At 38.3% G+C, this 25,655-nt stretch overlaps 1 protein-coding gene across 12 annotated transcripts in view; it reads left to right on the top strand.

Moving 5' to 3' along the window:
• Nucleotides 1-25,655, top strand: part of LOC129733813 (octopamine receptor beta-2R) — a 525,686-nt gene that overhangs the window by 178,930 nt on the left and 321,101 nt on the right. The window lies entirely within an intron of this gene.

Below are 25,655 nucleotides of genomic sequence, written 5' to 3' on the forward strand. Positions count from 1 at the left end.
TGTTATGATGCACTGAAGCCACAAATCAACCTCAGACAACATTTTGAATTGTAAGATGGCGACTTCCGGTGTCTGAAAATCAGCCGAAAATGACCAAATTTCACCCAATATGAGTGTTTCTTCAACCAGAATGACGCTCAGAGGCCAGAAATTGTCTCCTAATGTCATTTTGAAATCCAAGATGGTGACTTCCGGTGTCTAGAAAACAGCCGAAAATGACAAAATACCACCCAATATGAGTGTTTCTCCAACCAGATTGACGCTCAGTGGCCAAAAATTGTCTCCTAATGCCATTTTGAAATCCAAGAAGGCGACTTCCGGTTTCCGTAAACCAGCGGAAAATGACCAAAGGCCACCCAATATGGGTATTTCTAGGATGGTTATGATCGACTGTAGCCACAAATCGACCTCAGACAATATTTTTAATTATAAGATGGCGACTTCCGGTGCCTGGAAAACAACCGAAACCGACCAAATACCACCCAATATGAATGTTTCTTCAACCAGATTGACGTTCAGAGGCCAGAAATTGTCTCCTAATGCCATTTTAAAATCCAAGATGGCGACTTACGGTTTCTGAAAAATAGCCTTAAGTGACCAAATACCACCCAATATGTGTATCACCGGATCCAGAATGATGCAAGTAGCTTAAAATTGACCTCAGACTCCAGTTTGAATTGTTAAATGGCAACTTCTGGGAAACAGCCGAAAATAACCGAATACTACTACATATGGATATTTCCGTAATCGAAATGATGTATAGAAGCCAAGCATTGACCCTGGACACAATTTTGAATTCGAAGATGACCACTTTCATATTCTAAAAAAAACGAAAATAACTGAAATGCATTCAATATATTTCCGGAATAGAGGTGATGTATAAAAGCCAATAGTCGAGGATGTTGTCATTCCGATAAAACCAATCATTTCAAATGATATAAACAAATCGCAAGGAATCAATGAATTTGAAATGTTTAAAATTATTAAATTAAACACTAAAATAGGCGAGACGAAGTTTGCCGGGTCAGCTAGTTTGCTATAAAAATCTTGTCAAATGATGAAACATGGTTTTGCACAAGTAAATTCGAAAAAAAAAATTGTTCAAAATACGTACTTTACTTTCCAAAATAAGTCATGTTTTGAATTTTAAATTGCTTCAATTGGAATAATTTTCTTTAAATTTTACCAAAACCACATCACAAAACCTACACTTGAGAGAATAAAACTAAAGTTATGTTATAATTTTGAATCATGAATCAAAAATCATGCGGCGAGTGGAAGGAATCGAAGCGGCTCAAAGCCACTGAGGTTTCCACCGACCGATTCAGTCATCAACCTGCCATCGGAAGCGGCGGCCTCTTGCAGGAAAACTACTGATCTACTGATTTGCTTGAATTACTCAAACACAATAGTATATGATACGATTTTTAGTTTTCCAATATACTTTTGATATCTGAATTGAATCTGAATGAGATATAATAACAAATCCGGGAATAAAGTTGCTCTAAAACAAGTTCAACAAATTATTCGGCTCTATCTTGCCTGTTGTCTCAAACAATTCTTTTTATTATACTGTTTGATATGCTATCTTATTTTGTTAGAAAGCTGATATCGTTAGAAATAAAGTTTGATGTTTCATATTAAAAATCAATTTCATATTGAAAACACTACCTGGAAGGTTTTACTCATAACAAACTGACAGCTTCTGTGTCTTTTTTGTTTTGTCTTTCTGAGCGGAATGGGTATGAAACATCTGACAAAGCAGAAGAATTTAATCACACTAAATATAGTCATATGTTTTCAGACGATTACGCTTCTGTTGGTGGCAAAAAATTTATTATCATTGTTAACTCTCATCTCACCTGTTCTCTACTTCGGAATTACGTCTATTTGGTCAAACATCCAGTTTTCACGTTAATATGAAAATGACCGGTATTGTATTGGCCAGTATTTTGACGCAGAATTACGACTTACGGCAGCATTCTGAGAGAGGGAGTAAATTGTGAAATCTTAACATCGAGAGCGTCACGAAAATTGTCCAGTTTCAAATACTTCCAACTCAATCAGTTTTTAACGGATTGCCATCATTATTTCAGTTATCAATTGTAAAATTGATTACGCGTCCACCAAAATGCGGAAAATTGTGACATTAAAATGCTTTACATCTGGTTTGGAACGAGTCATTTTAAAAGCCCTTCTAAAAAAATATTCCATATTAAGCTTTCGATTGCTCAGAAAGTCCCAGAATTTTCGTTCAATTTTTTTTTCGGAATAACACCAGTTCTCGACGTTTTATACATTTTGAGGACATCTGGCATCGAAAAAAAATTCGAATTTCCCAATTTCCTGTATTCCCTTCTTGGTAGTTTTTCGAATGTCGAAAAATCACAACTTTGATAGAGCTGAAATTTTTGCTCCGATAGAGCTGAAATTTTTGCGTAGATAATTTTTTTGTGCCAATGAACAAAATGTACATGGTCGGTTTTTGATGGATTTTTTTTTCATACAAGCATTGCCACCCTAATCTAGAGGATACGTGTGCGAAATGGTGGTTTGGTAAGCCCAGCTAATTTTAAATTTTGATGATCAAACGTTGCCGGTCAGTCCCTGAAAACTTATGGTTGGTGAAGATGAAATCAAATGCATCTCCGCCCAGCTCATCGATTCCTGTAAGCTGTAAAGAACGCATTATGCAATATATGTATATTGCATGTGCCAACGTTCACAAGTAACCTGCCGCAACCTTAATCATTGGGTCTATTTTTTTGTTGACTTTGGCCTGTCACTTCCTAAATATAAAAAAAAAATCAATAAATCCTGAAACATTGTGTGGTTACGACTCAATTCTCTAAGACCAGCTAGGCAAGATATTCAGCTCGCTTAATAACTTTATACCAGTCAACAATTTTAATTATTACCCTGGATAACCCCCAATCTGTGATTCTTGCAAACAAAACGTTTCTGTTCAACATATATTTGAACATTGCTCTAAATATAGTGCGATACGAAAAAGCTTTTTCATTAATGGTATTGATGCCCTCAAAGATAACATGAAGAGTATAAAAAATGTTATAATTTTTATGAAACAAACAGATTTATATGATCTCATTTAAAGTTCTCTTGTTTCTATAATTGTAACCAAAAATACTATGTTATAAACGAAAAACATTTGAAGAACAAATAATGGACTGTCAAAAAAACTTGTAAATATTAGTACCATAGGTTAGCTTTAGAGTATTGTATTTGAAATGTAATTTCTTTCTTTCCTGTAATGTATTGTATAACCTCACGGCCCAAATAGCCCTTGCTGTGCTGATGGCCGACCAAATGTAAATAAATGAGTTAATAAAAATAATAATTATTTAATGTATAACAAGCAGATGAACCCGTTTGGAACTCAGTGTAAATCTTTTTCATACCTATCCAAAATGACCAGACTCTTGAGCGGAAGATCAGCATTTTGTTGAGCCTCTGTTAATTTCTTGACAATATCTTCATCTTTGGCAGAACCTATTCAGAAGGTTTGTAGATGCATTGTCATTCATTAGTCTCGATATCAAGTACAATCAATGTGTCTTCCCGATTCGCACAAACTTGGCACTGAAATCACACAATAAATGTGTGAAATGCCTAACGCAATAGTTGTGTTGCGAATACATTGACAAAGATTGAAATCAGAATATAAATCATATACACGAAAATTGTGATGTTCCGGTATACTTCAGTTTCAGGCGAACGATCATTTTAGGGCGCTCGAAAAATCGCGCTTCATTTTCGTGCGCCGGTTCAAATGAACGACTTGCTCATCTTTAATAATACTCTGCAGCCAAAACAACCTCCAGCGATTCATGTTTCCCCACACAACATAGTAACATGGAATCATATGCATATGATTAAAACCAGAGTCATAGAAAAATGCAAAATATTTTGAACAAACATAAAACGTCGTACACAAATTACGTAACGCATTAAGGGGGAGAGGGGGGTTTAGTCAGCGTTACTTATTGTTACGCAGGAGGGAGGGGGAGTAGTAGAGACATTTACGTAACTGTGATGTTTGCTCGAAATTGAAAATTGCGGAGGGGGTCAGGCTGATCAGCGTTACGTAATTTTAGAGGGGGGGAGTCTTGTCGAACGTTACCTATCGTTACATAGGGGGGGGGGGTTTGAAATCTTGAATTTTTGCGTTACGTAATTTGTGTCGCCTAATGCCCTTTTAATTGTTAATTATTCAATGATGTTTTTAAATTACCGGATTCATGAAAGTGAACCAATTAGTTAATATTTTCATTAATCTAGTCAGTACCCAAATTGTCAATATTTATTGTTGGTTGCACTGTTTCAACGAGAGTAACCTTCTGAAAAACATCATCAATACCAGTACAAATCAACATGACGATACTAACACCAGTGGAAATTTTTTAAGTGAGTAGTTTGGAGCTACCAAATACATAGAAAAACGCTAGAGCATAATTTGCGTTATGCCCAACACGCAATCATTGTATTGGTTCCAAACTACATCAATAAATGTGCAAAAAACTCACAATTTTGTACTGGTTTCGCAACATTCAACTTTTGCGTGTAACTACTAAGTACCTAGATGATTTTCCCAAGCGCTTTGCATCATTCGCAACTGTCACTTCGATTCAGAGATGCCAGATATTTAAATAAAATACTACAAGGTAAACAGCCCTAGGGGTTGTATGGAAAGGGGACGTAGGACTAAATTAATATATATTATATGCTGCGATAAACTGTTCATTAGCAATACTGCCCATAAATGCATAACAGTCCCATGTGAGTTTTCATCACTTTTGAGATAAACCTTAGAAACTTCTTTACATTACGTGTGCTCTCGAAAATTTACAACAAAAGTTAGGTTTGTGGCTAAAATGATGAAAAAGATATTGATTTTAGTCAGTCCCACGTTACGAATAAACGCATAACAGGCTCAGAGCTGAACCCAATTTGCAGAAAATCATGGTAACCTTCATTAAAAGACTAAATAAAGTGTACTTATCGGAACAACAATAAACTTATTGCATGTAAAAGTATTCTGCACAAATATATTTACCTCGGATGAATGCTTATTTTAAATTTTCGTTTTTTTGATTGAATCCATAGGAAGGAAAAAATGCTATGGTTTACCTGCGTCTACTGCGTTTTACTCAGTTGTGCGTTTTTGGCAGTGTGACTCTTATGCGTTTATGGGCAGAATACTACCGTTTATATTTGATGGTCGTTATTGTGAAAATGATTATTGAGAATTGCAGGAATGAAAATTTCACACTAGTAGTAGTTGCGAAAATTCTCATAACCCTTATCTTCAAGCATTTATAGCTCTGAAAAGAACCGGTTCCATAATCTTCAGCTAAAAATGCGTGCTACAGTACGCTGATGATCTCACCACCGGTAGCATTGAACATTTTGCTTGACCGCGCATAATAAAGTTAGCTCTCCGCTCTGTCCTCCAGTAGCTGTGCCAGCAAAACATCCAGCAGCGTACGATGGTAACTGTTGCTGCCGTATGCAAAATAAAGATAACATGCTCCGCAGTGCCTGGAAGTTGACTCGTATGCAGCTCTCGTTTCTCAATGTCGCGTACCTCTAACAGCTATACTCCACTCGTTATTGTGTAACAAACTAAACTGAAGCTGAATTTTCTACACGCAGTCTTTTGTATTGAGTTCATAGTAGATTTTTGCAATTAGGGCGTGGCCACGCAGCTTAAAGAAAGGCAAACTGACCAAAACACCTTCGATACTACTGAGTGATTTTCATAAGCAAAGCTTTTGCTTCCCGATGCGAAAATCACTCTGGTTCTTAGATTAACTAATTTTCGTTACTAATATTTGACTGAAAACGATGTTCGAGTGGGCACAAACAAAAAATTAAACCGGAAAATCACTCAATTTAGCAGTGAAAATTCTTGAAATGAGGATTATATCTTGCTGTGATGAACTATTCATAGGCAACACTACCGTTTACATTTGGTGCGCCCTGGTCGTTATTGTGAAAAATGATTATTGAGAAATATATGAACATTTCACACTAGTAAAATTTGTGAAAATTCTCATAACTCTTATCTTCAAGCATTTATAGTTCCAAAGAGAACCGATTCCATAATCTTCAGCTATAAATGTGTGCTACAGAACGCTGATGATCGCACCACCACCGGTAGCATTGAATATTTTGTTGGCCGCGCATAAAATTTGCTCTCCGCTGTTCCCCTCAACATATCATGTAGTGTACGATGGTGACTGTTGCTGCCGTTTGCAAAATAAAAACGAACCGATTCCAGAATCTTCACGTGTGCTACAGAACGCTGATGATCGCACCAACGGTAGCTTGGAAAATTTTTCTTGGCCGCGCATAAAATATGCTCTCCGCTGTGCCCTCCAGTAGCTGTGTCAGCAAAATATCCTGCAGCGTACGATGGTAACTGTTGCTGTCGTATGCAAAATAAAGGTAACATACTCCGCACTGCCTGGAAGTTGACTCGTATGCAGCTCTCGTTTCTCAATGTCGCGTACCTCTAACAGCTATACTCCACTCGCTATTGTGTGACAAACTAGACTGAAGCTGAATTTTCTACACGCAGTCTTTGGAACGAATTCAGAGTAGATTTTTGTCATTAGGGCGTGGCCTGCAGCTTCGAGAGAGACAAACAAACCAAAACACTTTGTTGAGTCAAAATATGTAGGTAGTGGAATTTATTTCGTCCATGTTATTGTTATCCGTGCTCGGGAAGCAAGCCAATAGCGAGGGAAATGTATGGGAAAGCTTGACCTAGGAACTTTTCACCTTTTTTTATCATTAAGCAGTAAAGCAACAATGTTAAACATTATATCAAACAACTGTTACACATTTTATCTATCCACCGACATATAAATGACTAAGATGTATTAAGTCGTTCGCTTGCTATAATCGTTTGAAATCTGATGCAACATTTGCCAGTTTCATTTTCGTTTTCACAAAATGTAATCTAGTATAGAAAACAAAGACGTCAAAATTTCAACTGCTTGAAAACCCAGAAAAATCTGAAAAAATCTATCCATGTTTAAACAAAATCGCGCTGACGTAGGCGAAAACCAGCAAAGATCTGCACAAATTTTGAGAGAGTCTGCGCAAATATAAGCAGAATCAGTTAAATTGTACAATGAATCAACTGGAATGACCAACGATTCTTATTGTCCAAGTTTCATTTCCGACACCTGCAACGTCCTTGTGATCAGGTGGAAAGAGTGAAGGGATATGCTAGCACTACCTTTGCTGTTTGGAGACCATGTATACCGCTGCATTTCTTCAAAGACCACAGGGAGCAGATTTGTTTTCGTTTAGGTAGGAAAGGGTAAACGTTGGATGTGATACGATCATATGGGTGATTCTACTCTAACGATTGCGAGAGCGACGACGCGCGTCCATCTCTACCCAACCACAGAGACGTACAAATGTAACGCAAGTTCTTTCATGACGAAAACCGAGCGATGGGTATGTTTGTCAGTTTGGTTTATATATGTGTATAACCAAAAGACAAAATTCAGTAACTTTTCAATTGTAGATTCGTTTCTCATGAGAAGGACAGTGTTTGTATTGGAACAATTGCCCCCAATCATTGAACGAAAACCGAATTTCCTTCCAGGTAGTAGTTTATAAACACTTTTTGTTGTTTTTGTCCGTTGAAGACAAAATACATTTGACAGAGGGCCTATATGGTAAATCCGAATGGTGCTGTCCAATGCCTGCCGGACTAGAGAGAAAATTCAATTTCATCCTTACTTGGTTCCTGCTGCTAACTGATGTTGCTTCTTTCGCATCCGTATAATGAATGACGAGAATACACTTGGAAGCTGGTCATTTTCATTGCCTCAGAGAAAAAGAATGACCAGCTTTGTGAACGTAGAAGCGAGAATGACGAAACTTGAAAATGTGGTATAGTTATGCGCAGGCTTGTAAACGGTCAGCATTTTCATTTGATTTTGACACCTTAGCGAGTGCCACAGTACGCTTTCGCTCGTAAATATAAAACAGCCGTTGCCTCTCACACAAAAGACAAGATTGTCATTTGACACTCGCGCATCAAAGAGGTGCACACTGTTATTCGTTTGGCCATGTTGTTTTGGCCTGTTTCTGTCTACTTTGTTCTATACATGTTGAGAAATATTATTACAAGATCAATGATACAGATAATTTCTATAATCTCCACATACAACGTGCGTAATTTTAGAAAATTAGAAAAAATATCACAATACGTTTGAGGAAAAAAACGTCGTTGCGACAAGTCACCGAGCCTTACCACCACGGAGGAAAAAGAAGACGATTATCGCATTGAAAGGTGGATCCAACGTGACCCATACGAAGCCTGGTTGTGCGTGCCTCATATTAGGGTGCCAATCAACATGGTCATTTTGAGAATCCTTATACAAAATGTTCACCTGCCCGAAAATACACCCTGTGCAAAATTTCTGCTCAATTGGACTTAAAGTGGGGTGGCGCAAAGCGATTGCAGTTTATCCTTTGAAAATCCAAAACTTTACCTAACGGAGTGCGGTGCACGAAATTTTGGTTTCCGAATTTTTTTCTGGTATTAGATGGTTTAAAAATGCATGAGTCGTCGAGATCTGGTATCATCTGAAAAAAAAACACGATTTTGGTGATTTTTCGAATTTCTCAGATTCAAACTTCAATCCCGTTTTAAGTCCGATCGAGCTAAAATTTTGCATAGGGTTTTTTTTCGGGTAGGTTAACATTTTGTGTAGGTATTTTTACTTTCCTGGTTATTTCTTGACGTTGACTAACGTCTATATCGAAGTTAGGCACCTGAATTTGAAAATCTTGTAATTCAACCAGGGAAAACCAGGGAAAAGTGTCAGGTTTTGAGCGCTTATTTTTCAGTCATTTATAATCAGGTTTTCGAGGTTTTGGCATAAATCGATCAGAAATTCTTTTACGGTTGAATTTATGTAACAAATAATATCGATTGTCTAAATGGTAATAATATCGATTGTCTAAATCATATCGCGCAGCCAATCACTACCTCTCTTCCCAAGCACAGTCGACACTAACGGATACAATCGATCTGACTTTGTTGTTGTTGTCACTCTCTGTTTCCGATGCTTATTTACGTTTCTTGTCATTTCATTAGCTACTTAGCCCCTCCTTCTTTATAACTAACTGACGAAGCCTTGGTATAAAAGGTACCGTTCGAACATTTCACCCCATCAGTTTCATTACTAAACCGTACCGGTTACATACGAACGCTTGGTGTTAGCAGCTGAAAGGAGGAAAGACAAAATAGTACCGGTCATCTCGTGCCGGTTTCCCTCGTAATGCTGGTGGCTGTTAGTAGTACATGGCTACTGCAAAATACTAAAATGCTGGAATTCTGGAATTCTGGACGGACTAACCAGTAAACAAGAATAATCGGCAACTGGCACCTTTTGGCGCCTCGAAGTTTCGTAAAAAAGCGTTGCAATTCGCTCCACTATTTGTTTTAATGGAATATAAGAATACGGTAGTCAACGTCATGCGGTCGTGTCTTGAATACCACCCTCCTACTATTTCAGATAAGTGATTGGCACCCTACTTCATATGCATCATCTCTCGGAAGATATTTAAGAACTGCTACTAATGCTTCTGTTTCAGTAGCCGGATTGAAAACGAATGCGAGCCGCATGAGAATGACACCTTCTTTTTCAAGGGAACAGTTGAATGATTGATAAAACGACCAATCTCTTGGTAGCAATGAATATGCGAGGTATAAAGGCAACGTTTGGTACATTTTTGCCATATCTGTGTATGAAAAGCGTGCACGTGGTTGGTTGAATTATATTGATTTTAAATTAAATTTGGACTTGTTGAATGTTTTTTTTTAATAATAACCATCATAATATATTATGTAGTACTGATGATACTCATAACAAATCTTATAAAATTCAGGAATCGAATGATGCATAAACCCTAAACATATGTTTCGATTTTTACATCGCTCTGCATGATTGAAATGTTACATATAAAACGTTTCACAAGATGCGAGAGAAATCACAAAATAGACCTTCACGGAAAGACGTAGTCCTACGAAAAAAATAACAGAGACTAACTTTAAAATAGAGACCACTTCAATCATTCTGGTTCCAAAAATGCCCATATTGGGTGATATTCGGCCATTATGGTCTGTTTTTCAGAAACCGGAAATCGCTTTTTTGGAATTCAAATTGGTGTCTTGGGTTGATTCAAGGCTTCTGTGCATTATCTAGATTATGGAAATACCCTTCGGGTGGTATTCGGTCATTCTGGACTGTTTTACAGACACCAAAAGTCATTATCCTAAAATCCAAAATTCTGAGGCTTCTGTGCATCTCCCAAATTACGGAAATATCCATAGTGGGTGGTATCCGACAGATGTCGCCATCTTGAGTTTTACCATGACATGCGGAGTAACATTCTGGCCTCTGGGTATCATTTTGGTTCCGGAAATACCCATAATGGGATATATTCTGCCATTTTCGTCTGTTTTTCAGAAACCGAGGGTCTTCATTTTGGAATTCAAAATGATCTCTGGGGTCGATTGTAAGCTTTTGTGCATCATCTCGATCATTTTGAGCTGTTTGCCGGGCAAACTGGTTGAAATATATGTTTCATTCGTGTGAGAACCCCCTTCCTTCCAGGGTAGGAAGGACTGTCAAATCATCGGTGAAACATTTCTGGTACTCCAAAATCCTAATATTCCAAATTTGGTTCCATTTGCCTGATTGGTTCTAAAGTCTTGTAGAAATTGAGATGTTTCAATTGTATGGGAGGAAAGAGGGATGTCAAACCACCATTGAAATATTTCATGCTTTCAAAAACTTCCACCTGCCAAATTTTATTTGTTTGATTATTTCTTCAGTTATGCAGAAACTTTTATTTCACTTGTATTGGACCACTCCCTTTCAGAAGGGGAAGGGTCCTTTTACCGGCATAATAACCTTCCTCGGCTCCAGAAACTTTTACATATAAACTTTCATGCCGATTCGCAGATCCGTACTAGAGTTAAATGGTGATTTATGGACTCCTACTTATATTTATGGTATTGATTTTGCTTTCTAATTGCGGCGAATTGTTACCTCTGTTAATACAAAATAGACAATCGATAACACTCACATAGAGCAGACAGGATAAGCAACCTTGCAAAATCATACAATATTTATGCTTCATCCGCAGTAGAATTCGACCTCGGTTCGTTCTATTGCGACCGCATGTTTCCCCGTAACGTTCTGACCACCTATGTCTAACTCCCAAGAGTAATTAATTTCACGTTGTTGCAGCGAAATTGAATCGTTACCGGGCAATGCAACCGTCACTTTGGCACAGACGGTAGCACGAATACACTCCAATTGGCGTGGTATCTCGACCCGCGTAGGGTTGCAACAACCAACAGAATGAATTCTACTGGGATGGCAATTTTCGATTTTGCTGCTATATTTTCCCATCCGTTTGATGCTGTAGAATGAAGTTACTACTTTCAGTGAAAAATCATTAACGTTACCAGTTCAGCACCAAGGGATTCATTTCATTGAAAACATATCCGCAGTGGAAAATAAAACTGTGAACCGTTTTAAAACCCGATGACAACATTTGAGCTTCGGAAACTCAAAGGACAATGTAACGGAAGTATCTCAGCTAATTGCATTTCCACTTTGCGCCCTGGATGCGGAATTGACTTTACTTAAAATAAAAAGAGCATCCCAAAACTGTGTGCACGGTAAAGCATTATCGGGTAGCTTTTTGAAGTGCAACCCTGCAGCCAACTGCGGATAATTGGCGAAATGATAAAAAAGCTGCAGCTGGCAGAATGAGTGGCATTGTATAAGTGGTTTGTAATTGGCACATATTCAAAGCATTGGTTTGGCATTTGAAGAATTTTTCTTTTGTGATTGTTTGGGGGCATTTTGCTTCTGCCAGCTGCAGCTATAGAAAATGCAATTAATCTGGTAGTTTTTTTTTCTAACATGTTGTTTCGTAGTTCTTTAAACAATCTGAGGAATGTTGCTTATTCGATAAACGAGTAAAAGATATTAGAGTAGAATCACCAGCTTTGATTTAAGAGGAAATTGTAAAAAAAGTTGAGTTATTCATTGAAATGTTAAAACTTTTACCATCTATCTTTAAAATTTCTACAAGCTAATGCGAGTAAGTATGCTATCACTGTAAAAAAAAAAACGATATAGCGAATACACCTCCACTGAGCTGCAAATTTATCTAAAATAAGTAGTCAAACAATTTTCGAAAGAATTTTATTTCTCTGTGAAATTAACAACTGTTAGGTACTAATCTATCTATAATGCTTTCACCTTCTAGATAAATACCCACCAGTAGTAAAACTCGAATATAACGATGACGTCCTCTTGAAAACCGTTGCGACAAATATCCGGTTAGCAAATATAGCGAATTTAATTGCACCATTTGTTACTTACCTCGACTCGAATTCTACATTGTTGTGTCTTTACGCTTACCAGCTGTGAACTGTCGCTCGGTTTATAAATTTAGCCCGATCGTATATAAATATCCCAAAATAGGTTCCAAAGCCGCTCTCATCCATGTAAAACGTAAACAAACAAATGAGCAGTGACGGACAACTCAGTCGGCACAAGCGGCAGCGATAGAGAGCGAGAAAGAGACTAAGTGGGAGAAATAAAACTGTCACTGAAGTTCACACGATTAGAACAAACAACGCGAAGCGCACTTGAACCGGCAACTTTGCCACAGAGCAGAGTGGAGGATGACGGCAAAACCAAAGAAGGTCGCCCTGTCACAACCAATTCACCCGGCCTCGTGCGAAGCGAAACCTGTCTGGCGTGTGCATGGCTTCTCGGAGGAATCGTTATAATATCATAAATAATTCCTGGCATAGGAATTGTTCTGTTTTTCACGTTTTCAATCAGATCAGAATGCACATTGAATGATGGATCCATTAAGTAAGATCTGCGCAAACCTGCTAGCAGCATTGGAGCGGATTTCGAGTCTTGTTATAGATTCATCTCTCAGTTTGACCACCAGGCGTGAATCGCTGTCACACCAACGCACACACTGCTTCGCGTCGGGATCAGACCTCTTCGAAATCTTTGCGTGACCTCCTACCCTACTCATCGCTCAAGCTGTCGTCATTGAGCGTTTGATGTTAGACGCTGATGAATAAATTTGAAACTAATGAAATATGGAATGAAATATGTATGTACAGTTACTCGCACCGAATGCGAGCACGACGTGAAGACCCTTATTACTTGTTTGATATCGCTTAGTGATGGAAAAATACACTACAGCAAAAAAAAATAGTCAAGCCAAAATGCTTCATGTTATATTCCACAAACAAGTGTAACGATTGCCAGAAAAGAAAATGCATCGACTGACTTTTCCCTTTCATGAACGAAGTAATATTCTCGCCAGCTCGCATCCTCCTCCTTTTGCCATGTTGCAGAATATCCACACGAACGTTCCTTCTGCAATCGTCAAACAAATTCTCGTTGCAACTGCTGAAAACTACCGGAACTGAGCCGACGTGCGGCGTTTTAGGTTATCCAATCGATGAGTCGAGTCCCCGTACCAAACGGTATTTGCGATGGCAACCGAAACCGTGCAATCAAAGTTGATAAAATTGCACTTCTGCCAAATTTTCGGCAGTCATTCAGGTTGTAAACAGCCTGTCTGCTATGCACCGTGCAATCGTGCAGGTTTAGCTTCAAAGCCCACGGTTAGGCAGCTGCTCGGTTATTTATACAACTTTCAGATCGGTAACGATTGAAATTTCTGATCTAGCCGGAGCTGAAATGAATGGAGTGCCTCTATTTGGGCTAAAGGAAAGTTAGGAAACGTTGCAAGTCGAATTCGGAAATAAGGGACCCCCTCCGCCGAATGCCAGATGAATGGTGCGCTGTTTCGGTAGTGCTGAGCGTTGTTGATTAAAATTGCATTGGTTTGTAACAATCGGTCGCCATTGAATAGAACAGTATGCAGAGGAGGAGGGGCTACTCGATGGCGATGATGATCGGAACCAAAAGTACACCCCGTACCAGCATCCCATCATCGTTCGACATTCGTTGTCGTTTTTGTAAAATCAATGAGGTGAAAATTGCATAACTATTCCAGTTATGCTTGCTGCAGTAAGCGTAGTAGCTTGAATTCTTGGTAATAATGTTTGGATACATAACCAACTAGTGACTGAAGCTAGAAATTCAATATCGTGGTACGTAGTAAACAGAATAGTGATTTTGTTTATGAAAGTTTATGGGTAGTGCACGCTGAGCTCACCCGACTACAATACTTGCGCGGGTTTGAAAACAAGTAGATTACATTGTTGATGAATACACCACGGAAACTAGAGTTTCTCTAGTGTTCTTTGTTGATATTGAACTCTATAGCTGCGTTGATTGTGGTTAATTGTTAGTTAATATTTGGTCTCTAGAAGCTAGTATATATATACCATAGAATATGATGGAAGAAAAATAGAAACTTACATTATCGTCTAGGCTAGATTATAGCGATATTTTGGGAAAATAATACAGTGAGCGGTGTCATAGCGGATTCAAGTCTCCGTGCTAAATTCGCCTTAGGGGATTTTTCGAAAACAGTTCAGGGAGTTCAAAAGCTTTTGATATCCGTAAGCTTTCTTCAATTTTTGCTTTAATTGATATTTTGTCCACTCTCACTTCGCTCTCTATTTTGAATGTTTGCTTCACAATTTTGTATTTCTAATTTAGTTTAATATTATCTATTGACTAACTGACCCGACAAACTTCGTTCCACTCATTTTAGTGTTTAATTAAATAATTTTGAACATCTCATTGATACCTTGTGATTTGTTTATAGTCTGCGATTGCACGACGAATCGGCCATAGGATATGATCAAAGTCAAAAGACAACTCGTTCGAAATGATTGTTTTTTTTCGGAATGACAACATCCTCGACTTTTCGCTTCTGTACAGCACCCCCATTCTTAAAATATCCATGTTGGGTGGTGTTCGTTTTTGATTCTGAAAATACCCAAATTGGGTTGAATTCAGTTATTTTGGTTATTTTCCAGAAACTGAAAAAAACAACAATATCGCACGTTTAGCTTTGGGGCTAATAGCGGTCTCAATCAACTAGATTAGTTGAGAGAATTCGTTATCGATTTTGTTTTTGCTTTTCTTCTAGAAAGGTATAGCAATCACTGCAAAAACCAAAGGTATAAAAGTGCTCCAGAGGGTCAAATCTCGTAAATCAATCGACTCAGTTCGACGAGCTGAGCATTTTCTGTATGTGTGTATGTGTGTGTACGTATGTGTGTGTGTGTAACGCTCTCCCAATCTCACCTGATATTCTCAGAAATGGCTGGACCGATTTCAATGAAACTAAGTGCAAATGAAAGGTCTATTTGCCCCACAAGACCTTATTGAATTTTATTGTAATCGGATTTCTAGCTTAGAGGTTATGTATTAAAATGTAAAAATCACGAAACAACAATATCTCAGAAACTACGCAACCGATTTGAACAAAATTAATTTCAAATGAACGTGTTACCTAAAAAACTCTCAACATTCGAATTTTATGAAGATTGAACTTGTGGTTCAAAAGTTATGGAAAGAAACGTGTTCTGGAGACTGTTTAATCTCACTCATGTTTCTCAGAGATGGCTGGACCGATTTTCATAAAATCGGTGTCAAATTGAAGGTCAAGCTGCCCCATAAGACCCTATTGATTCTTTTTTTGCAATCGGACTTTTACTTTGCCTGTTATGTTTAAAAATGTGAAACCCAGCTATGAAAAGTTTGATTTCACAAGACTACTTCAACTCATTCACTTTTTGCAGAGATGGTTGAACCGATTTCCACAAATTTAGTGTCAAATGAAAGGTCTAGCTGCCTCATAACACCTTATTGAATTTAACTGTAATCGAACTGTAACTTCGTCTGTAATGTATCGAAATGTGAAAATCACGAAACATCATTATCTCAGAATCTACACAACCGATTTGAACAATATTTATATCAGATGAACGGGCTAGTTAAGGGTTAACTGATGAATTATGATTGTACAAGTGGTTTCCTTATTCGGCTGCTCATTACGTTCCCATTTCATTCGATTATAATAGAACTTAAGCAACCGTTATGTATTAAATTGTAATAACAACGCAAGTCTATTATCTCAAAGATTACACGACTTATTTAACATAACAAGTGTCATACGAACGAGTTATCTCTTAAACTTACAAATAACAAACTTCATAACAACTTGATATGTGGTTCAAAAGTAATGAAACGAAAAGAAATTCAAAGACTATTTAAAACCATACCTGCTTTGATCGATATATATGGGCTCAAAATAATTTAAATGTGGTATCGTACTATTTGAACGTTCCCGGTATCGCTCGTGATGAAATTGTTCGATATTAAAAGTCATTTCTTTTTACCTTGCTCCTAGAGAGCTATAGCAATCACTGCAAAAACTAAAGGTATAAAAGTGCTTAAAAGGGCCGGATGTCGTATATCACTCGACTCAATTCGACGAGCTGTGCATTTTCTGTATGTGTGTGTGTATGTGTGTGTGTAACGCTCTCCCAATCTCACTTGATTTTCTCAGAGATGGCCGAACCTATTTCAATAAAATTAATTGCAAATGAAAGGTCTAGTTGCCCCATAAAACCCTATTGAGTTTTATTGTAACCGGATTTCTAGTTTAGAGGTTATGTATCAAAATGTAAAAATCACGAAACATCAATATCTCAGAAACTACCCAACCGATTTGAACAAAACTAATTTCAAATGAACGGGCTACCTAAAAAACCCTCAACATTCAAATTTTATGAAGATTGAACTTGTGGTTCAAAAGTTATGGAAAGAAACGTGTTCTGGAGACTATTTAATCTCACTAATGTTTCTCAGAGATGGCTGGACCGATTTTCATAAAATCAGTGTCATATGGAAGGTCTTGATGCCCCACAAGACCCTATGATTTTTTTGCAACCGGATTATTACTTTGCCTGTTATGTTTAAAAATGTGAAATCCAGCTATGAAAAGAAACATATTCCGAAGACTACATAAACTCACTCGCTTTTCTCTGAGATGGTTGAACCGATTTCCACAAAATTAGTGTCAAATGAAAGGTCTAGCTGCCTCATAATACCCTATCGAGTTTTGCTGTAATCGGACTGTAACTTTGTCTGTAATGTATCGAAATGTGATAATCGCGAAACTTCATTATCTTAGAAACTACACAACCGTTTTGAACAACATTGATATCAGATGAACGGGCTAGTAAAATGTGACATCGTACTATTTGAACGTTCCTGGTATCGCTCGTGATTAAATTGTTCGAAATTAAGAGTCGTTTCTCGTATTTCGCTATTTCTTAAGCACTAACATTACGTCAAATTTCATATTTCATATTTCAATAACAACATCAATATTTTAGAATCCAAAGAGTGAATATACCTTTAATGGATTTAAGTATTCATGTTTATTTATTTTTACAAATAATAAGTTTGAATGAGAAAGGCTGTGTCTGACCGCTGGGTGGATTAATTTAGGTTTTGCATGTGTAGGGTAAGTACAACGATACACCGTGCCCCAGTACTGAGTCGTGAACATTTCCAGCTCGAAAATTTCCTCGACTCGACCGGGAATCGAACCCGATATCACAACCGTGTGAGAGAGCTAGCCGACCGACATCGCTAACCACAGAGCCACGGGGACCACACAATATACAATTCCAGAAACTGAATCATCTTTGAATTCAAAATGATGCCCAGGGTTGGCTTCTATGCATCATCTCGATTACGGAAATATCCATATTGAGTAGTATTCGGTGATTTTCGGCTGTTTCCCAGAAGTTGTCATCTTACAATTCAAAATGGTGTCTGAGGTCAGTTTTTAGCTCCTTGCATCATTCTGGTTCCGGAGATATTTATATTGGGTGGTATTTGGTCACTTTGGGCTGTTTACCAGAAACCGTAAGTCGCCATCTTGGACTTCAAATTGGTATGTGAAATCAATTTCTGACCTCTGGGCGTCATTATGCTTCCGGAAACATTGCTATTGAATGGTATTTGGTCATTTTCGGTTTTTTTTTTCAGACACCAGAAGTCGCCATCTTTGAATTTAAAGTGGTGTCTGTGATCGATTTTTAGCTTCTAAGCATCAATCTGGTTCCGGAAGTACTCATATTGGATTGAAATCCTCCATTTTTGGCTGTTTTTCAGAAACTGGAAGTTTCCATCATACAATTCTAAATGTTGTCTGAAGTCGCTTTGTGGCTTCAGTGCATCATTAACCCTTTCTTTACCATGGTTACTCTAGAGCACCACAGGTTTGGATGCGTAAAGACTTTCGAATTAGTAATCAATGCTACTCAGAATGCATAAATATATTCTTGAACAATATACTGATTGTTCAAGAGTATATTTATGCGTTTTGAGTTAGATAGTAAATATTTCGAAAGGTTTTTTGCATTCAAACCAGTGGTGATCTAGAGTAACCATGGTAGAGAGAGGGTTAAGATTCCCAAAAAACCCATATTGAGTATTTGTTACTTTCCTCTGTTTTTCAGAAACCGGAGGTCGCCATATTTGATTCCAAATTTCATTCGGAGACAATTCCTGGTCTCTGAGTATTATTCTAGTTAAAGAAACATCCATATTGGGTGGTATTTAGTCATTTTTGGCTGTATTTCAAAGACCGGAAGTCGTCATCTTAGAATTCAAAATGGTGTCTGTGCTCGATTCTAGCTCCTGTGTATCATCCTGGTTCCAGTTGTAATCATATTGGGTGGTAATCGGCCATTTTCGGCTGTTTTCCGAAAACCGGAAGTTGCAATCTTACAAATAAAAATGTTGTCTGAGGTCTGAGGTCGATTTAAGGCTAAAGTGCATCATTACGATTCCGGAAATACTCATATTATGTGGTCACTTTCTACTGTTTTTCAGAAACCGGAAGTCGCTATCTTGGATTTTAAAATGGCATTTAAAGACAATTTCTGGCATCTGAGCGTCATTATGGTTGAAGAAACACTCATTTTGGGTGGTATTTGATCATTTTCGGTTATTTCCCAGAAACCGGAAGCCGCCATATTAAAATTCAAAATGGTGTCTGTGGTCGGTTTGGCTCCTGTGTATCATTTTGCTTCCAGATATTGCCAGCTGATTGCCAGCTGGTTTAATGTTTAGAGAGTTTATGGACCAGCCAAAAAACCCGATACGGCCGATGAACATTGCGACCCGGCAATATCATTTGCCGAAACACTTTGCGTAAACCTCTGTAACGACAATTCAAATAAAATGCGATGTAACGTGGACGGCAGGAGCCAACTGGTTCCTGCCAAAAGCGAGTATTTAATGAATTTTGAACTCCCCCCCGCACTCAATGACTGTACCTTGCAGCGCAGCAGCGATTGTGTGGACGGGCACATCTGGACCTTCTACCAAAATGTACGCGGCTTGAGGACTAAGATTAACGACCTGCTTCTAGCAGCGACCGACTGCAACTATGACGTGATCATCATGACCGAGACTGGATTAGACAATAGCATTACCTCGCAGCTACTTTTTGGTGCAGGCTTCAATGTTTTTCGTTGTGATCGGAGCCCAGCCAACAGCAACAAAGTTCGCTTCGGTGGCGTTTTGATATGCCAGCCGTGAAGTACCACTATCATGCGGACAAAGTTTGGAACAAGTTTGTGTCTCTGCGACAATTAAGGGAAAGAAGTTTTATTTGTTCGCAATCTACATTCCACCGGACAAAAGCTAAGACGTGAGTGTAATTAATGAGTATATTTCCTCGATGCATGAGCTTTGCGAAAAATGTCTTCCTAATGACGCTGTTTTGGTGTATGGAGATTTTAATCAACCACGATTGCGTTGGAGCCTTATTGAGGATTGTGTTCAATGCGATTCTCTTCGACTACCAGCGGCTAGCAGCACTCTTTTGGATGGAATGGATTATTTGTGCCTCCACCAAAGAAACCTAATCTGCAACTCGCTCAATCGCACTCTTGATTTAGTTTTTTGTACGCCCAATTGTGAAGCCGTTGTACATAACTGCTCCGTTTCGCTTCTACCCGTTGACTCACATCATCCCCCGCTCGAGATAATTCTTACAATACAAGCAGTATGTGAAGAATCAGTTGAAAGTCGAAATGAGCGACTTTGAACTTCCGTAAAATAGATTTTGCGGCTCTTTCACAATATTTGACCACCATTGACTGGAATGCGATTTTACCGAATGATGTTGATGAAATGGCAGAATCGTTTTGCTCTATATTGAACAATTGGCTGACTGCGAATGTTCCGTGAATCCGTCCCCCGAGATCACCCGCCTGGGGCACTTACCGTTTAAGTGAATTAAAACGTGCGTGCAATACTTGTCAACGAAATTTGCGGCGTTTCAGAAATCCTGGCAATCATAAGAAGTTACAATTGACTAGTAAAGCATATCTTATGAATTCCTGTCTCTACAAATCATACGTACTAAGAGTACAGATAAGCTTAACGAGAAATCCACGTGATTTTTGGCGTTTAATTGATTCCAAGCGAAAATGTCCTGTGATACCAAAATATGTCTATTTTAATGAGACTACATCAGCTGATGTTGCGCATTTTTGCCAGTTGTTTGCTGAGCATTTTGCATCAGTATTCTCAAAGAGTCCTGCTTCAAGAACGGAGATAGGTGACGCCATCCGCGATGTTCCCGTTGATTTAATCGATCTCAACGCATTTGCGGGGATGTAGAAACGGTTTTGACTGCAGCGAAAAATTGAAACGATCGTTCGCTCCTGGTCCTGATGGTCTGCCAGCTGTTGTGATATGCCGGTGTATTGCCTCTTTAGCGCTACCGTTGAGTATTATTTTCAACCGTTCGTTCCAGCAGATGAAATTCCCTCGCATCTAGAAGCAGTCTTTTATAACTCCTGTTTTTAAACGTGGTGATCGTTACAATGTGATTAATTATCGAGGGATCACGAGCCTATCCGCAGCCTAAAAACTGTTGGAAGTTATAGTGCGTGAAACTATGCTCGATGTCACGAAAAGCTATATCTCAATTGACCAACACGGCTTTATGCCTGGTAGATCGATAACAACGAATTTGATGAAATTTACGTCAGAATGTATAATTAATATGGAGAAAAAAACGCAAGTCGATGCTATATATACAGATTTAAAGGCAGCTTTCGACAAAATTGACCATCAAATACTGCTTAACAAGTTGTCTCGGCTTGGGATTTCTACTCAATTGGTGTCCTGGCCAGAATCATGCTTAACGAATCGTGAACTTCGGGTACGGATTAATGGTTGCGTATCGAGGGCATTTACAAACAATTCTGGGGTGCCACAAGGTAGTAATCTTGGCCCGCTACTATTCATTCTATTCTTCAACGATACTGCTTTGATTTTGAATAGAGGTTGTTTTAAATTGGTGTATGCTGACGATTTGAAGTTATATGCTGTTATACAAACGCAGGAGGACTGTCGCCGTTTACAAACCTGTCTAAGTTTGTTTGTTGATTGGTGCCACAGAAACAAATTGATTGTTAGCGTGGAAAAATGACAAGTCATCTCGTTCCATCGTAAATCACAACCAATTATCCATGATTATCATATTGACGGCATCACGCTCACCAGAGTAACCGAAGTGACTGATTTGGGTATCCTGTTGGACTCGAAAATGACATTTGATTTGCACCGCTCAGGGTTGATTCCTAAAGCAACAAGACAGTTGGGCTTTGTATCCAAGGTGGCTAAGGACTTTTCTGAGCCGCATTGTTGGAAAGCATTGTACTGTGCAATTGTACGACCGATTTTAGAAAATGCTAGTATTGTATGGAACCCCTACCAGGTCACGTGTAATCTTACGATAGACAGGGGTTTCAAACGGTTTATTCGTTTGGCACTGCGGAACTTACCATGGAGAAACCCCGACAACTTGCCACCATACCCTGATAGATGCCGACTACTGGGCTTAGACACTCTGAACGCCGAAGAAAAATACAGCAATGTTTGTTCATTGCTAAGCTACTAAATGGAGAATTAGATGCCCCGGCACTGCTCCAACAGGTAAATTTTCATGTCCCGAACAGATATCTCCGAAACGCAACATTACTGCAACCTGTTTTTCACCGCACTTTGTTCGGAAAAAATGAACCATTCACAGCGTGTGTTCGTGGCTTTACCGCTGTTGAAGACCACTTCTAGTTTGACGAACCAACCCGATATTTTATAAGTAAACTCAAAACTGTGATTAGTTAGTAAATTTATTCGTTAAGGCTATTTATTGTCAGATGGATTATTCAAATACAAATACAAATACAAATAATTCAAACTGTTGACCGAAGTCGATTTGTGGCTTCAGTGCATTATTACGATTCTGGAAATATCCAGATTGGGTGGCATTTAGTAACTTTCCGCCCTTTTTCAGAAACCGGAAGTCGCCATCTTGGATTCCAAAATGGCATTTGGAGATTTTTTCTGGTTTCTAGGCGTCATTCTGATTCAGGAAACACCCATATTAGAAACCGAAAGTTTTTATCCTAAATTTATAAATGGCGTCTGGAGCTTTGGCTCTTGTGCATCAACTCGACCATTTTGAGCTGTTTTCCGGAAAAACCCGGTTGAAATATCTGTTTAATTTGTATGAGAGACTTCCCTTTTCTTCCAGAGTACGGAGGAGTGTCAAACCACCATAGAAAATTTTATGGTTCCATTTAGTTGATTAGTTCTTGAGTTGACACCAGAAGAGGGAGCGGTGTCAAACCTCAGCATATCAAATTTGGTTCCATTTACATGATTATTTCTCAAGTTGTGCAGAAATTTGTGTTTCATTTGTATGGGACCCCTCCCTTACAGAAGAGGGAGCGGTCGCGAGCTATCTTAGTCACTTTTATTGGTCCCTAAAACCCCTATTTACAAAATTTACGCCGATCGGTGCAGTAGCTTCCAAGCCTATATGGATCAGACAGACAAACAGAGCTGCATTTTTATATGTTTAGATAGTAAATCGTCAGCGTTGCTTAAAATAAAAGATTTCCAAATTAAAATCATTTTATATATTTGTTATGACGTTATTTTCCGGTCGCTGTGCATCATTCAGGTTCAATAAATACCTGTATTGGATGGACTGAACCTTTAGAGGCTATTTTCTAGAGAACAAAAGTCGCCATCTTCAAATCCAAAATGGTGTTTAGCGATAATTACCGGCTATTGTGCATCATTTTTTTCTGGTAGAACTTATACTAATTGGTATTGAGGAGCTCCGTAGCCGCAAGGTTACAGAGTCCGTTTTGGTGAGCGGGTGGTCGTGGGTTCGAATCTTAATAGAATCAGGCCATTTGGTTGCCAAAGGACTTTAGCATGGGTTTATTCTCAGGCTTCCCACCAAGTACCCTTCCTTTAACCTGAATTCCCACAATAAACGGAGAAGATTTTATCATTTTCGGGCAAAACGTTGTTACTTTTTGTGTCTTATGACCGCGCATTATACACAAAAAGTCATAACCAAAAAGTAACAAAATATATGACGGCCACACGCTTGTATGTGTTTCTGCAGGAGAACATACAGCCAAGAGCCGTAATGCATGTATTAGCAAGATTTCACTCGCAGCGTTTGTATTAATTCAGCTGTCAGGTTCATTTCTGTCCATTCATTTACACATAAGCAGAATCTCACCGGTCAACCTTAAATGTCTAATTAGAAACATCACTGTTTCGTTCCCCACGGTCGACTTGAAAATGAAAAATGGCCAGAGTTGCTGGAGATGTGAATATGGGATTTATAGATGGGCACATGTTTTGTACCATCGAACAGGTCTCAATGCGTTTCCATAAAGCGTTGAGTGTGTGTTTTCATCATGTCTTGCATACGCTAGCTAGAAAGAAAATGCTTGTGCTTTTCTCAAACGTAGCTTTATAATCGTGTTTTGATTGTAGGACGCAAATGAAATCTTTGGAATTATCAACGTTTTTAGAAGAAACCATCCTTCTTAATTGAAAAAATGAAGTCAACAAAATTAGTACAAATTCAGTACACGTTTATTACAAATATTTTTATATAAAAATATTCCTTTTTTTTCTAATAAACATTGCCGAAATCACTATCTCAAAAAACCAACACTATCCGGAGTTATTAAATTTGTTCCGCTTGATTGCATTCCTGGACCACTGTGCAATGTGTGCTGTTACTTGACGGAAGAAGTATGTTATTACTTTTCAAGTAACAAATCTATTACAAAACGTAGAATTTTTGGTTATTGCTTTCGAAGTAACAAGGAAAAATTCTGGGTGTACATACCTCTGTTGACTCTACTTCTAACAAAAATAAATAATAAAACTGGTGTAATTCTGGAATTGTAATCAAGCGATATTGTTAGGATGGACAGAGGCTCGGTATGGTAGAGTAGTAAGCTTGCAACGGAATGGTAAAACTTACACACAAGCACGGATATGAATGATAAGTGTATCACTTACTTCAATAGTGATACTGCCAATAATATGAAGTGCGGAGTACAGAAAACACCTGGGCAATATCACAATACATCCAATCTCTGGTCGCAGTGATGAGTCCACAAAGGAAAAAAAGTGGTATTTGGTTTGAACTGTTTTCCAGACAACTGATACCGCTATCTTGAAATTCAAAGTGTCACCTGGACTTGATTTGTGTCCTCTGGGTATAATTTTAATTCCAAAAAAATATATATGCGCTGGTATTTGACTAATTTAGATTTTTTTTTTTTTTGAAAATGGAACTCACAATGGCATTCGAAGTTTCCTCGGTTCCAAAAACCAAAAGTCGCCATATTATATTTCAAACTGATTTCTGCGGCTGATTTTCGGCTTCTAAGACTGATTTCGCCTCTAGGAATATCTCTTTTGAGTGGTATTTGACCATTTAAGGTTGTTTTACGGACGCGTAAAGTGGATTTTAAAACATCTCGAGTTAATTCCTGGGCTATGTTTTTTAGAAACCGGAAGTCACCATCTTGGATTTCAAAATGCTATCTGGGTAAGGTTCTAGAATCTGGCTGTTTTCCCAAGTCCGGAAATACCCCTATTGGATGGTATTTGACCATTCCAAATTATTTTCCTGAAACCGAAACCACCATTTAAGGTTTTAAAATGACACCTGGCGTTGATTCCCTGATTTAGAGGCAAATCATTATTGAGGTTTGCAGGAAATTTTACACAGTCGATGACCACAGACCACGTGAGATTTGCCTTCAAAATGGTTTACTGTGAACTTTTTGCCAAAATTTTTGTGCAGTTCAGTCAGAGCTGCACAATGCGCTTGCGGAACGCTTTCTGTTTTGACGCCATTTTGAACAGAACTGTGCATGCATCAACAATATTAAAATACATAAAGAGAAGGCATAACGAGGAGTTAACATACACATACTCTCATTTCTCACTGAGCATGTTTGTTGTAGAGTAAGAGAGCATCAAAAATTCCAAAATATTTGTTGTCACCGGGGCTATTGCCCCCGGGCCCTCATATTTTAGGGGCCCCCACAAAATTTCACTTCCAACAAAAAATTTAGTGACACTTTAAAAAAAACCCGAATTTAGACGAAACTAACACAATCCTTCTAACCTTTCCTCAACTTTTATTTTTGTATGACATGTTCCTTAATTGAAATTTCGACAACTGAAAAGGGGTCT

The sequence above is a fragment of the Wyeomyia smithii genome, chromosome 1, assembly GCF_029784165.1.
Source record: "Wyeomyia smithii strain HCP4-BCI-WySm-NY-G18 chromosome 1, ASM2978416v1, whole genome shotgun sequence".
Taxonomy (NCBI): domain Eukaryota; kingdom Metazoa; phylum Arthropoda; class Insecta; order Diptera; family Culicidae; genus Wyeomyia; species Wyeomyia smithii.